The sequence below is a fragment of the Rutidosis leptorrhynchoides genome, chromosome 9, assembly GCF_046630445.1.
Source record: "Rutidosis leptorrhynchoides isolate AG116_Rl617_1_P2 chromosome 9, CSIRO_AGI_Rlap_v1, whole genome shotgun sequence".
NCBI classification, from domain to species: domain Eukaryota; kingdom Viridiplantae; phylum Streptophyta; class Magnoliopsida; order Asterales; family Asteraceae; genus Rutidosis; species Rutidosis leptorrhynchoides.
In genome coordinates this window covers 164,460,443-164,473,390 of record NC_092341.1, presented here as the reverse complement: position 1 = coordinate 164,473,390, position 12,948 = coordinate 164,460,443, and positions in this window count along the sequence as shown.

The window sequence follows — 12,948 nt, the reverse complement described above, 5'->3', positions numbered from 1 at the left end:
AAACTCCGAAGCATATACGTCAATTTTTAGGATTGGCTGGTTACTACAGAAGATTCATCCAAGATTTCTCCAAAATAGCAAAACCCTTGACTGCATTAATGCATAAAGGGAAGAAATTTGAATGGAAGGATGAACAAGAGAAGGCGTTTCAGTTATTGAAGAAAAAGCTAACTACGGCACCTATATTGTCATTGCCTGAAGGGAATGATGATTTTGTGATTTATTGTGACGCATCAAAGCAAGGTCTCGGTTGTGTATTAATGCAACGAACGAAGGTGATTGCTTATGCGTCTAGACAATTGAAGATTCACGAGCAAAATTATACAACTCACGATTTGGAATTGGGTGCTGTTGTTTTTGCATTAAAGACTTGGAGGCATTATTTATATGGAGTCAAAAGTATTATATATACCGACCACAAAAGTCTCCAACATATATTTAATCAGAAGCAATTGAATATGAGACAACTCAGGTGGATTGAACTGTTGAATGATTATGATTTTGAGATTCGATACCACCCAGGGAAGGCGAATGTGGTAGCCGACGCTTTGAGTAGAAAGGACGGAGAACCTATACGGGTAAAAGCTATGAATATAATTATTCGTACTAACCTTACTACTCAAATAAGGGAGGCGCAACAGGGGGTTGTAAAAGAAGAAAAGTTGAAGAATGAGATACCCAAAGGATCAGAGAAACATCTTAATATTCAGGAAGACGGAACCCGATATAGGGCTGATAGAATTTGGGTACCAAGGTTTGGAGATGTGAGAGAAATGGTACTTAAAGAAGCACATAAAACTAGATATTCAATACATCCCGGAGCGGGGAAGATGTATAAAGATCTCAAGAAACACTTTTGGTGGTCGGGTATGAAAGCCGATATTGCTAAATATGTAAGAGAATGTTTGACGTGTTCTAAGGTCAAAGCTGAACATCAGAAACCATCAGGTCTATTACAACAACCTGAAATCCCGGAATGGAAATGGGAAAACATTACCATGGATTTCATTACTAAATTGCCAAGGACTGCAAGTGGTTATGATACTATTTGGGTAATAGTTGATCGTCTCACCAAGTCAGCACACTTCCTGCCAATGAGAGAAGATGACAAAATGGAGAAGTTGGCGCGATTGTATTTGAAGGAGGTTATCTCCAGACATGGAATACCTGTCTCTATTATCTCTGATAGGGATGGTAGATTTGTTTCAAGGTTCTGGCAGACGTTGCAACAAGCATTGGGGACTCGTCTAGACATGAGTACTGCCTATCATCCACAAACTGATGGGCAGAGCGAAAGAACGATACAAATGCTTGAAGACATGCTACGAGCATGTGTTATTGATTTCGGAAACAATTGGGATAGACACCTACCGTTAGCAGAATTTTCCTACAACAACAGTTATCATTCTAGTATTGAGATGGTGCCGTTTGAGGCACTTTATGGTAGAAAGTGCAGGTCTCTGATTTGTTGGAATGAAGTGGGGGATAGACAGATTACTGGTCCGGAGATAATACAAGAAACTACCGAGAAAATCATCCAAATTCAACAACGATTGAAAACCGCCCAGAGTCGACAAAAGAGCTACACGGACAGTAAAAGAAAAGATATAGAGTTTGAAATTGGAGAAATGGTCATGCTTAAGGTTTCACCTTGGAAAGGCGTTGTTCGATTTGGTAAACGGGGAAAACTAAATCCAAGGTACATTGGACCATTCAAGATTATAGATCGTGTCGGACCAGTAGCTTACCAACTGGAGCTACCTCAACAACTTGCGGCTGTACATAACACTTTCCACGTCTTGAATTTGAAGAAATGTTTTGCTAAAGAAGATCTCACTATTCCGTTGGACGTAATCCAAATCAATGAAAAACTTCAATTCATTGAAGAACCCGTCGAAATAATGGATCGTGAGGTTAAGAGACTTAAGCAAAACAAGATATCAATTGTTAAGGTTCGATGGAATGCTCGTAGAGGACCCGAGTTCACCTGGGAGCGTGAAGATCAGATGAAGAAGAAATACCCGCATCTATTTCCAGAAGATTCGTCAACACCTTCAACTGCTTAAAATTTCGGGACGAAATTTATTTAACGGGTAGGTACTGTAGTGTCCCGAACTTTTCCATGTTTATATATATTAATTGAGATTGATATTTACATGACTAAATGTTTCCAACATGTTAAGAAATCAAACTTGTTAAGACTTGATTAAATGAAATAAGTTTCATATAGAAAATTGATCACCCAAGTTGACCGGAGATTCACGAACGTTACAAAATTGTAAAAACTACATGTTGTGTATATATAGACATATATATATGGTTGACATAGGATTATGATGAGTAAGTATCTCACTAAGTATATTAACAATGTGTGATATACATAAGAAATGAGATTACTAAGTTAAGAAACTCGAAATGATATATATAACGATTATCGTTATGATAACGTCTACTAAATACATATGTATCATATTAAGATATTGATACACTATATTTAACATGATAAAATGATATTTAAATATATAATTAAGTGTGTTAATAATGAACTACATATGTAAAAACAAGACTACTAACTCAAGAATTACGAAACCAGACTTATATGTAACGATTTTAATGTATATATCATATTAAAAGATATTCATACATCATAATATCATGATAATATAAAATTTAATATCTCATTTGATATAATAAACATTGGGTTAACAACATTAATTGAGATCGTTAACTTAAAGGTTTCAAAACAACACTTACATGTAACGACTAACGAAGACTTAACGACTCCATTAGAATGTATATACATGTTGTGTTTTGATATGTATTCTTACACTTTTGAAAGACTTCAAGACACATATCAAAGTACTTCTACTTAACAAAAATGCTTACAATTACATCCTCGTTCAGTTTCATCAACAATTCTACTCGTATGCACCCGTATTCATACTCGTACAATACACAGCTTTTAGATGTATGTACTATTGGTATATACACTCAAATGATCAGCTATTAGTAGCCCATGTGAGTCACTTAACACATGTGGGAACCATCATTTTGAAAGGACCCGTTCATATACATTATAAACGATTCACAATAGTTGATTACATTGCGAGGTATTTGACCTCTATATGATACATTTTACAAACATTGCATTCGTTTTTAAAAGACAATCTTTCTTTACATCGAAAATTGACAGGCATGCATACCATTTCATAATATCCAATATCCAACTATAAATTGATTGAATAATAATCTTTGATGAACTCAATGACTCGAATGCAACGTTCTTCGAAATATGCTATGAAAGACTCCAAGTAATATCTTTAAAATGAGCAAATGCACAGCGGAAGATTTCTTTAACACCTGAGAATAAACATGCTTTAAAGTGTCAACCAAAAGGTTGGTGAGTTCATTAGTTTATCATAATCATTTATTTCCATCATTTTAATAGACCACAAGAATTTCATTTCCGGTTCTCATAAATATACGTCCCATGCATAGAGACAAAAATAATCATTCATATGGTAAACACCTGGTAACCGACATTAACAATATGCATATAAGAATATCCCCATCATTCCGGGATCCCCCTTCGGACATGATATAAATTTCGAAGTACTAAAGCATCCGGTACTTTGGATGGGGCTTGTTGGGCCCAATAGATCTATCTTTAGGATTCGCGTCAATTAGGGTGTATGTTCCCTAATTCTTAGATTACCAGACTTTAATAAAAAGGGGCATATTCGATTTCAATAATTCAACCATAGAATGTAGTTTCAATTACTTGTGTCTATTTCGTCAAACATTTATAAAAGCGCATGTATTCTCAGTCCCAAAAATATAAAGGGTAAAAAGGCAAATGAAACTCACCATACTGTATTTCGTAGTAAAAATACATATAACGTCATTGAACAAGTGCAAGGTTGGCCTCGGATTTACGAACCTATATTAATTATATATATTTATATGTTGGTCAATATTTGTATAGCAATTTAGGTCAGGTCATAGTGTAATCCTATCCTATAGCTCGAGTCTGACTCTACAGTATAGTAACATGTTATATTACTCATGCTCAATTAAGATTCTAGTAAAAGGTGACGTGTGAAACAACGTAACACAAATGGTTTCATAATCATAAAATAGTATTTTAGGTTTTTTTTTTTTTTTTTGAGAAAATCAACACAAAAAGTTAACTGAAAAGTTAACAGGAAAAGTCAAAGTTCAAAGTCAAAAGTCAAAGGTTAAAGTCAAAAGTCAAAGGTCAAAGTAAAAATGAGGTCGCATGCAAATATATAATAACTTATACAAAAATGATTTTCGGTCAAACATGACTAAACGGGCCAATTCAGCTATTTTTAGAAAAATTATCGGAACTCCGATTGATAAACAGCCAAAGATAAAAGTAACACATTACCAAAAAGATTAAGCATAAATATTACAGAAGTAAACTAAACCTAGACAACTCGTAGTTGCCAACGCGTTTTCGGCGTTTCAAAGTTAATTTTTCAGCTTTAATAAATTTACAAAAGTGACCGAGTAGCCTACTTTGGAGATTTTTAGAAAATTCCTCAAAACTCGTATTGACAAACGGTCAAAGCCTGCAAATTCTCGTTACCACAAAGATATAACATGATTTTTGACAAGAGTAAACACATATCAGGCCGACCATGACAACTGATACAAAACTGACATTTTTAAATAAAAAAGTTTCAGCTCTTTTTAGAATTTTAAAATGTGACCAAACCATCAACTTTGATGATTTTTAGAAAAATTATCGAGACTCGAATTGACAAACGGCCAGAGTCTTTTGTTAGACCTTACAGCAAAGAATTCAGTGGTATTTTTTTATATATGAAACAACGCAGATCAGCGAGAATTTCAGTTCCCGTTTCGACATTTCATCAAAATTTGCAAAACTTCTTTTGTCCATAATTTGACAACCGTTCAACGAAACGAGACGTGCTTTATATGAAAATTCATCTACTCGACGAGTAGAATCCAAATAACCACTTTTTATAACCCAAAAAATTAGTTCACTAATTATCATCAGCAATTTTAATTACGAAATTAATTATGCAATTTGTTTATTTCATAACTTTCTAACCGTTACTTGGATTCAAGTGATTCTTAAATCAAAATTCAACTATTTTTTGCTAGCTTTCCAACGACATGCATATCTTATACCTTATCTCAATCGTATATGTAACTAATTCAGGAATCAACATAACCTATCTAATGGCAATATCAAAAGTACAAGCATGCATAATCCTATATACTCGAGCACTAGTCAGGGATACACTATTAGTATGTAAAAATTAAATTATGAGTACTCACATATCAATATTGAGATTCAATATTGCAGGAAAGGTACGTAAACGCAACGGAGATGATAAACACTATATTGACCTCACGATCATACCCATGAACCATACTCAATCACTTCCATAGCTATAACCCATAATTTCCTTAATCCTATCTCACTCGAAAAAAAAACTTCGAAATCACTCGGACAGCACTCCGTCGTAATATTTTATGTATACTAATAATATCTTGAGATAATACGGAGTAAATATATATATGTAAATCGATTGAGAGAGTTTAGAGAAAACTATTTTCAAGTTTCTATGAAATAATGAAACCTATTGAATTCTATTTATAATAGATTTTTGAATTATTAAAGTGAATTATTAAAGTATGAATTATTAAAGTGAATTATTAAAGTATGAATTATTAAAGTGAATTATTAAAGTATGAATTATTAAAGTGAATTATTAAAGTATGAATTATTAAAGTGAATTATTAAAGTATGAATTATTAAAGTTAAAGTAAAGTAAAAATAAAGTAAAGGTAAAGTTTAAGTATAGTAAAAGTATAAAACTATGTACGTATAATACGCGTATAAATATATATAATATTAATTTAAATCGTTATATATATTTAATAAAATAAAATATAAATATCATTATCTTTATCATACTAGCTAAGTAATGAGTTGTCAAAAGTGGTTCTAGATATTTATAAAAGTTATATATGTTTTAATAATAAAGTTCTTTTTAAACTGAAAACGTTTTTGTACGTTTGAAACTAAATAGATCAATCGAGTCTTTATGAGATTCAATCTTCCACTATCCTTTGTCTAGTTCTCAATGATTGACAATTTGTTCATATTTATAAATCACTTTACCATTTTCCGAATATTGTTAAAATGAAAAGATTTCTCAAATCAACGTGGGCCTTTCAACAGAGACTTGTAATCATAATTTAATATATCTGATAATTCAATCATTTGATCTTATATTCTAATTCCATTGATAAACATTTTGAAACAGATACAATCATATAAAGTATTTAATCTAATATTTTGTTTACGTTTCAAGTTATAATATATATACACATATACATATATAATCATATTCGTTTAATGGTTCGTGAATCGTTAGAACTTGGTCGAGGTTGAATGAATGTATGAACATAGTTTAAAATTCTTGAAATTTAACTTAACAAATATTGCTTATCGTGTCGGAATCATATAAAGATTAAAGTTTAAATTTGGTTAGAAATTTCCGGGTTGTCACAGTACCTACCCGTTAAAGAAATTTCGTCCCGAAATTTGAGTGGAAAGGTCGTGAATGATAATAAATATGTTTTCATGATGCATACGGGTTGAATATTAGAGTTTTATCATCAGCGAATAATTTGGATAAACAATCCATTTATATGAAGAGTACGAATGAAACTAACATAGAAGAGTGAAATGAGTAAGTGTAGATTCATCTTATCATTTGACGTAGATATGATTGATTCCCAGATTTTAAGGGATTTGAAGAAAATCTTCTTAATAAGGTTTGACTCTCCGGTAATCAAGGGAATTAGGATCCGCTTTAAATGCGATCATCCATTTTAATTGTTCTGTCAGAGATTTTCTTATAAATTCACCTCCTTCGTTTTCTTACAACTCACACCATTTGTTGATGCATTTTATGCAAGTCCCTAGACATCTACCCACGTCCATTGCAGGTACAACAGTTTACAGGCCACCATGATTGCTCGTTATTATCCTATCCGTGTTTGTATGTGGTTATAGGAACTGCAGGAACGAGATTTAGATGTTTGACTATGTTAGACTTAGTCAGACGTACGATTGAAGCCTCACTAGTACGGCTGACAGCTCATACGCATGGTTGATGCTGAGCTAAGTCACAATTACAACCTAAATGATAAGACACGAGTGAGTGATCACCCGTACGGTTGATGAAGCCAACTCATACGTGTGATGAATGAATCGTATGGGTGTGTCAACAGTAGGGGTATATAAAGTCTTATGTTCTTCATTTTAGGTTAAGCCTCTCATTTGTTACACACACTTAGATCTAGTGAGCTCCTTCGCTTCTCTCTCAGTCCAAATCACCCAGGTGGTGAATAATAGCTCTAGGTGTTGATCTAATCACACTTGATTTAGTTGTGTTTTGACTAAATTAATCAAAAAAAAAAATTAACCTATTCACTAGAGGGTTTGATTCACTTATTCTGCAATTGTGTGAGTTAAATCTGTTGATTTCTAAGTTCCTAGTCATGTTTCATCACCTTCTATTCTTTCCCCCTCAACTCATATTTTAAAGTATTCATCAATATGCTCCATCCAGTTCTGATTCTCGATATACTTCTAACTTTCATATCGGTCATTCTTCTTTTTTTCATCTACCACCGGAAGAATCTATTTACTTCTAATATGCTCTTGGGTTTATAGTGTTCCTAGTTCTCCCGTGTCTTTATATTGCTATATGCATCGATATATATGGTTTATAATTTCTGGTTTGTCGTTGGGCTTTATATGTTCCCTTATATTTCAAAGTCTCTGCTTCTGTCTTCTATAATCATTATCATTCACAGTTAATGCTCTCTTTTATTTGCTGCAATTTATACCCCAATTTCTATTTCGGAGTTTTATCCTTTCGTTTTTTCTTCTTGCGATTAAGCACCGCTTGTAATGGTCCAGAATTCACAAATATGAATTTCGAAATGAATATTGTTAATGTTCTAGGAAGGAAATTGTGATGGCACGATATTGACTTGTCAAATTACTAAAATACCTTGGAAAAGGCCTAATCATCAAGAAATATTTTCTTGATATTTTAGAGGTTAAATAGAATACAAGAGTCGTATAACATGGCACATGATGATGTTATGATCTGTGAATCATCACGTTCCATTTAGAAACTCAGCATGACTTACTGTAATATAATCACATTGATCAAGTGTCATTATATTATACTAATTCATACTTCAGTTCCCAACACTACTTCAAAATATTCCTATTTTAAACTTGAATGTTTCAGAATTTAGAAACTAAAATAGTTTCTTTTATGATGTAATACAGATAGCGCGAAGAGGTAAATGATTTCAAATAAGAAAAATTAAGAAAATATCTTCAGAAATATGGAGGATATTTATAATGAAAGATATGATGATATTTTAGAATTTCTAATATCAGAGGATGATGAAGAATATTGTCCGCAGGGGTTTAGAGTCAGGAGCAAGGTATTCGTTAATGACTTCAGCAGATACTGAATTATTTGGATCCTTTGAAGTCAGGTTCAGTCTTTGTAATTTGTCCACAGCCTCCTTCCTACTTTGCTCAATCCGTTTTCCAATTCCAAGAATTCTCTTTTTCTGCGCTTTGCCAGCACACCTATTCATTATCATCAAACTTTTACTGTTAAGATCGTTTATAGTTTTTTTTTGCTGCTTCATCAGTATTTTTCCATTTTCGGAGAACCAATTCGTAGTTCGAAGTGTTTTTCAGAATCTTCACATTCAAATTAAGTCCAGAAGATATACGTTATATATACACATATAACTGTTGGCGTAGACATGCTGCGAGATTTCAAAATACTGATTGCTAATTCCCAATGATTCGTATGGAAATTCTCATTACAAGATGCGAATGAGTAAATGATGGGGTTTCAATGAATAATTATAATGACTTTTTGGAGAGGCTAAAGTCAAAGGGTAATGAAGTTGTTGATACATCTGTTAATAATGTGGTGGAATGTAAAAGGTTCCCTGATAACGATGGTGTATATCTCAAGGTTATAATAAGGTTAGTCTGACTGAAAAGTCGAAGTTGACTTGCTGGAGCTGTGACAAAACTGGCTACTTTGAATAGGAGTCGCAAAGTTATTTTTGCTAATAAATGCTAAAGAATCTGACGCGGATACGTTGTTTAAACTTTTACTTTGGTTTCAAGAGTTTTTCGGGTACATAACTGTGGGTAACATGTGGTTGGATCATCATCTCGATTGCTCATCATTCGAAGTGTCTTCAGAAATTTTCGAAGGGTTTGAACACAGATTGTAATCGTTAACATACATTTGATGTTCTAACACAGTTTTGAAGTCAAAATATAGCTTGTGAAAGATGTAAGGATCTAAGAGTGATGATTTTGGTCATATCTCAAGTTGAATTTTGAGATTTCAAAACCAGAATATGTAATTAAATTTTAAATGAGTATGGTTGTTTTGATTTCTATAAAAGAATGTATATTGTTGTGAAAGTAGGGAGTAAAATGGATGATTTGCTGAATCAGATTCGAAGAATGTAATATATTAATTGTGAATTTATATATCTCTCGGGTATTACCTACCCGTTAAAAAAAATTTCACAATTAATATTTTGTACAAAATAATTTTATTACAGTCTTTATGAAAATATATATATGTATATTTTCTTCAGATGTAACATAGATTTAATGAGTTAATGTTAAATTAAACTCATTTGATTTACGTTTGAAACTAGAATTGAATAATCCCTAAAGGCTTTAAAAAGTACATAACTTTTACACAGTATTTCTTTAATGACTTTGAAATTATGAATCAATACTTCGTTATTTGTTGATGTATGATGTTCGGTTCATGGAATTCTTGTGAATTTCGCAAAGTATGAATGATGTTATCTGAAAAGTTTCGGGTACATCGATGATGAAAGTGTAAAATCAAATATATACTTGATTTATTATGAATTGAAATTTGTTGAATTGCGACAGAGATTGTAGTTAACGCTGGTTATGTTGCGGCCGAAGGACGTACATTATTGCATATTTGTAATATGAATTAACCGAGAAGTTAAGATTCACACACAATAGCTTAGCACGGAAAGATTTATTTTTATTTCAAAATATATAAAATATACATATAATTTCTTCAAAGGGAATGAGTTAATTCTTCATAACTCGTTGATACAATATACGGGTTATTGATTCGTAATGATGTCCATAGTGATTCTTGAGCTGATGGAGTTTGTGATGTTATAGGTGTTGTTGATTCTGATGTTGACTGTACTGATGATGCTGGTGACGCTGACGGTACTGTTGATGCTGTTGGTAAAACAAGTTTAGCTTGTTAATCACACACCATTTTTGTCAGGGTTTCTACTCTTCCTTCTATCATTTTGGTTCGCTTAACTGATTTATGGTTAGGGCTAGATTAGATAATCTCTAAGACTTTAGAGATTACATAATCTGCGCGAAATGTTTCTCCAATGAAGTTATGAATTAATACTTCGTCGGTTATTGTTGTTGGTATTCCTTGGTATCTACAGGGCGTATGACATTGGTGCTCGTGGGACAGAGTGTAAAGTTGAGGTTTACGACGTGATTGTGGTTGGGGTGGTAATGGTACTATTGGCGTTGATGATGGTGTTACTGGTTATGCTGCTGATGCTGCTGCTGGTGTTTGTAATCTCTGCACCATATTCTCCAAAGCCACTACCCGAGCGCGAAGCTCGTTGACTTCTTCTATTACACCGGGGTGATTGTCAGTTCGGACGAGCGGATAAATAAAATATAAAATTTGATGTAATATATAATCGTGACGAGATACTCTGGAAATGAGCGAGAAAATGGTGTTTCGAACAGGTTCGCCGGTAAGTGCTTCAGGTTCTTCATCAAGAGGGTAATGTGGTGGATGGAAGGGATCACCTTCTTCTTGTCTCCAATGATTGAGGAGGCTACGAACCCATCCCCAATTCATCCAGAATAGGTGGTGACTGATTGGTTGATCTATTCCGGTCACACTGCTTTCGGAGCTGGAGTGGGATTCCATTTCGAAATTCGAGGAACTTGAATTAATGATGAATTCCATTTCGTATGATTGAATAAGGATTTTTTTTTTTTTTTTATATGAAATGATTTTCGATTATTGGATGGTATTCTAATTACATAGAATATCCATATATATAGAACAAAAGATTTCGTAAATTACGGAGGAATTTACGGGATATATCAGGCAACGTTTACAGTAATAGATACGATAAGATATGATTTAGCAGATACGCTAAGATATGAATTTTTGTCTATACACTATTAATGCAATCAATGCAGCAAGACGTGTCTTAGACTAAAAATGATAAGCAGGTAATTTCCTGAGGATGATAAGTAGCTAATTTTTGACACAAAATGATAAGCAAAACTATTGACGTGCAGACTCGGTCGAAGTCCAGAATCACTAATGCATCCTATCGACTTATCTGTTAGACACACTAATGCAGACCTGGTTCGCTAAGAACACCGCTCTGATACCAACTGAAAGGACCCGTTCATATACATTTTAAACGATTCACAATAGTTGATTACATTGCGAGGTATTTGACCTCTATATGATACATTTTACAAACATTGCATTCGTTTTTAAAAGACAATCTTTCTTTACATCGAAAATTGACAGGCATGCATACCATTTCATAATATCCACTATCCAACTATAAATTGATTTAATAATAATCTTTGATGAACTCAATGACTCGAATGCAACGTTCTTCGAAATATGCTATGAAAGACTCCAAGTAATATCTTTAAAATGAGCAAATGCACAGCGGAAGATTTATTTAACACCTGAGAATAAACATGCTTTAAAGTGTCAACCAAAAGGTTGGTGAGTTCATTAGTTTATCATAATCATTTATTTCCATCATTTTAATAGACCACAAGAATTTCATTTCCAGTTCTCATAAATATACGTCCCATGCATAGAGACAAAAATAATCATTCATATGGTGAACACCTGGTAACCGACATTAACAATATGCATATAAGAATATCCCCATCATTCCGGGATCCTCCTTCGGACATGATATAAATTTCGAAGTACTAAAGCATCCGGTACTTTGGATGAGGCTTGTTGGGCCCAATAGATCTATCTTTAGGATTCGCGTCAATTAGGGTGTCTGTTCCCTAATTCTTAGATTACCAGACTTTAATAAAAAGGGGAATATTCGATTTCGATAATTCAACCATAGAATGTAGTTTCAATTACTTGTGTCTATTTCGTCAAACATTTATAAAAGCGCATGTATTCTCAGTCCCAAAAATATAAAGGGTAAAAAGGCAAATGAAACTCACCATACTGTATTTCGTAGTAAAAATACATATAACGTCATTGAACAAGTGCAAGGTTGGCCTCGGATTCACGAACCTATATTAATTATATATATTTATATGTTGGTCAATATTTGTATAGCAATTTAGGTCAGGTCATAGTGTAATCATATCCTATAGCTCGAGTCTGACTCTACAGTATAGTAACATTTATATTACTCATGCTCAATTAAGATTCTAGTAAAAGGTGACGTGTGAAACAACGTAACACAAATGGTTTCATAATCATAAAATAGTATTTTAGGTTTTTTTTTTTTTTTGAGAAAATCATCACAAAAAGTTAACTGAAAAGTTAACAGGAAAAGTCAAAGTTCAAAGTCAAAAGTCAAAGGTTAAAGTCAAAAGTCAAAGGTCAAAGTAAAAATGAGGTCGCATGCAAATATATAATAACTTATACAAAAATGATTTTCGGTCAAACATGACTAAACGGGCCACTTCAGCTATTTTTAGAAAAATTATCGGAACTCCGATTGATAAACGGCCAAAGATAAAAGTTACACATTACCAAAAAGATTAAGCAT